Below are 4,068 nucleotides of genomic sequence, written 5' to 3' on the forward strand. Positions count from 1 at the left end.
CAATACCTATCGCAGGGTCAGCCCAGTGACCCCACCTGCTGACGTGACATTGAAGTCACCCATGCATTTCCATTTTTCCCGTACATTTTTTCCTCTTTTGCATTTTTATTTTATTATTTATATTTCGAAATGTTTATATTTTGTACCATAAAAAATGTTTTGAACCATTAGAACTTTGTACATGACATTTTGAAGAAAAATTCCGGGGATTCAAAAATGTTTGTGACATTTAAAAAATGTTTATATAATGTAAAACATGTTTCCATAGGTTAGAAAAATGTTTATTCCATTAAAAATGCACATGTTGAATTTGTAAAAAATGTTACTGTGTATTCAAAAAAATGTTTACAAACATGCATTTGTAAAAAAATGTACATCATGCATTTGAAATATTTCCAAAGTGTATCATAAAATTATTTCATTGCGCTCTAAATATGTACATAGTATAGCGAGGAAAAAAGAGGACATGTGTGGAAACAACGTGAACCAATAAAAAATGAGAAAGAAACCAAAATAAAAGAAAAAGGATCATACAAAACAAAGAAAACCAAGAAATAAAAAAAGAAAACCAAAGTATAACGAAGAAAGAAAAACCATAGCAAAATAAAGAAAATGAAGGAACTCTGAAGAAAACTGATGGTAAAACAAAAATAAAGAAATAAGAAACCCTAAAGAACCAAGAACGCGCAACGAAGGGAACCTCGCTACTGGTCAGCCGCTAGACGTCGCACGTACACAATTGCTATTAGGAATCGGTATGGGCAACTTATAGCCATAGCGTGATGTATCACAGTCTTGCCTCAGCATTTCGTGTGTGATCACATTAGTAGGTCAACTCATTAGAACGTTTTCGTGAAGGTTTTATAGATCAACATGGATTGGTTTTTGAACACTTCATGCACTATATGTTTCTTATTCTGTTTTTAACAGTTTCCTTCTGTTTTTAATTTTTATATGTTTCCATTGTTAGTTTTCATTGCTATTTCCCATTTTATTTCAATTTTTTATTCATTTTTTTCTTTTTCTGGTTCTTTTATTATTTTTGAATACGCTAATTTTTTGTATACACGGTGCGCACATTTCAAATACATGGCGAACATTTTCTGAAATACATGGCGAACATTTTCTGAAATACATGTTTGAACATTATTTTGGTTACATGTTAAACATTTCTCAGATACACATTAATTTTTTTTGAGTGCACATTGAAATTTTTTTGAATACATGTTAAAAAATTCAGGTACACATTGAACATTAAAAAAAATAAATGATTGCTTTCTCAAAAACTCGTTGATTATTTTTTGAATAGACGCTATTTGTTTATACACATAGGAATTTTTCGGAAACCTGATGAACAATTTTTAAATACATATTGAACATATTCAAGTGCATGTTGAACATTTTCTAGATATACGTTGAATATTTTTTTAATACATGTAAAACATTGTTTTAATGGTGTGAACATTTTTACTTGCACCAATAATTGTTTACACTGCGAAAGTTTAATTAAATGCAATTAAATTTTCTTAGAATGAGATTAACATTTTATACAAAATACATGATCTTTTAACATTTTTTAGTGTGCGGTGAAATTTTGAATTTTTAAGTACATTAATTTCTGAAAAATATGTATATTTGAAAGTTTTCAAAATATAAGCGGAAAGAAAAATGTAAAAGAAATTACGTAATGTACCGTAGACATGCAGACGGGGTGACAATTTCAGAAAACAATGAAATTTACTCTCTTTTTTCTGCGGTACGAAATATTACAGTTAACATGAACAAAAAACAAACCCTGCATTTCGTACGAGCTAGGATGGTCCGAGATTTATACTAGCCCAACATCAAAATTTGTGGAATTCATTCCCCGACCCTCCAGACTTCGGCTGCCACATCGCCAAAGCCCGCCAATGTAGTGTAGTGTCAGTTATTTTTTGAGAGAGAAGTGCATTGTCAGTTTGGCAGCAGAAAACCTGCCGGGGTGATGGCTGGTGTTTTCCCATGAAAATTGCAGTATCAAGGTGGATGTATGGCTGGATGCATTCCTTCCAAATCAGTAAATTGTCAGCTTTTGAGGAGTCTCGCATTGCCCCTTCCCTCATGTTTGTGGAAATAGACCTGAGTTGCACGTTTCTGGAAACAACGTCCACAGACTTCCCCTCCAGACACGGTGCTTCCATATCCTAGAAACAGTCGAACGACACAAGTTGTCGTCTCGTCTCCCTTTGTTAGCTGGTGCCGATCGCTGTCACCGACGATAGTGGATTAGTGGTTGCAACTACCAACTGAATCTTTAGGACTAGTTTGCAGTGGCTGTCATTATCTAGTTTGCAGTGGCTGTCATTACGTAGTGTCGGTAGAATATATTATACTCAAGTAACGAGCTGTTGTTACTACTTTCCCAAGACAAGAGTCTCTGCAAGACTTGGCAGAAGCCGCACAGGTAAATTATTTCTCCAGGCGGCCTGACCAGCAGCTTTACCTAATCAATCCTGGCCATGGAGGTTGTCATATCTGCAGTTGCAGGTGAACTTGCAAGCCGTTTCATCTCCTTCCTGCTGAACAAGTACCACCCGAAGCCTTCACGCTCGGAAGCAGAAGAGCTGATAGAGAGGTTGCAGCACCTCCTGATGAGAGTAAGCATGGTCGTTGAGGAGGCGGATGCGCGGTACATAACCAACTCCGGGATGTTGTTGCAGCTCAAGATCCTCTCAGAGGCCATGTACAGAGGATACCGCGTCTTGGACACCTCGAGGTACCGAACCCTCCAAGACAGTGCATGCTTCGATGAGGTTAGCATCAAAGACTCATCTAGCAGCAGCATGTATTTAGCAATTCCCCTCAAGCGTTCTCGAACAACAACCGAGGAGGATGACAAGGCCATGTGCCTCGAGTCACTAGGTGCCTTGGAAAGCTTAGAAATCGCTATTGCTCACATGAAAGAATTTGTTCTGCTTCTGGGTGGATGCGAGCGCATGTCTCGTAGGCCATACGACATCTATCTTTACACCGACACTTTTATGTTCGGCCGACATGCTGAAAAGCAAAAACTCTTGAGCTTCTTGTTGCAGCACAGACCTGCTGGTGATGCACCAGCCATTCTTACGATCATAGGCGGTGCCAAAGTTGGGAAGAAAACTTTGGTTGCTCATGTGTGTGGCGACGAAAGGGTTCGCTCGTGCTTCTCTTCTGTTTTGCACTTGAGTGGTGATAGTTTTTTGAGGCATGGAAGGACCATGTCTGGGATGAAGATGCTTGTAGTTATTGAGTTTGCTTCTGACGTAAGTGATGATGACTGGAAAAACTTCCACTCATTTCTCTTAACAATGGGCAGAGGAAGCCATATCATCATCATAAGTAGAATTCAAAGATTAGCCCGATTTGGATCCGTGAAACCGATTTTTCTTAGTGTTCTCTCTTATGACGAGTGGAGGTACCTATTCAAGACACTAGCATTCGGGAGCGTAGACCCCGCAGAACATCCACGTCTACTCAAAATAGCAGATGAAGTTGCCAGGCAGTCACACACAAGGTTCACTTGTTGCAACAAATGCTTACGCAGATTTGTTGAGAAGAAATCCCAATGCCCAGTTTTGGCATTGCCTATTGGACAAGGGGATAAGGATGATTAAAAGAAACATCGCCATGTATGGTGTGCATCCAAGCATGCTTATAGAAGAAGGGCACCCGGTGGACATAACGGACTTTGCTATGCATCCACTTAGCATGATACCTTATATGAGTAATGTTTCAATCAAGAAGGAATCACCAAGTGTGTCATTTGGGGAGTTGCTCGCAGATCCTAGTGTTAGACCGAAAGAAGACTTCATTCTTATTTCCTGGGAATCAAGGATACCCCCTCATAATTTATTTTCTAATTTTGTTATAAGTCGTGCTCAGGACACAGATGAAGGGAGTGCCTTGCCAGGGAGGAAGTGACGAGGTGTGCCAATTTAATTGTGCTTCAGCAACTTGAATAATGTAGCACTTTGATGTATTTTCAAAACATATGTGTTTATGTGTCCACGGACATACAAATTTAAGAAGTGATAATGCATTCAATTAAAT

General features: G+C 38.4%; 1 pseudogene; it reads left to right on the top strand.

The window, feature by feature from the left end:
* The first annotated feature begins 2,426 nt into the window (after positions 1-2,426).
* Positions 2,427-4,002, top strand: LOC119358598 (annotated as a pseudogene).
* The last annotated feature ends 66 nt before the right edge of the window (positions 4,003-4,068 follow it).

This window comes from Triticum dicoccoides, chromosome 2A (genome assembly GCF_002162155.2).
Source record: "Triticum dicoccoides isolate Atlit2015 ecotype Zavitan chromosome 2A, WEW_v2.0, whole genome shotgun sequence".
Lineage (NCBI taxonomy): Eukaryota > Viridiplantae > Streptophyta > Magnoliopsida > Poales > Poaceae > Triticum > Triticum dicoccoides.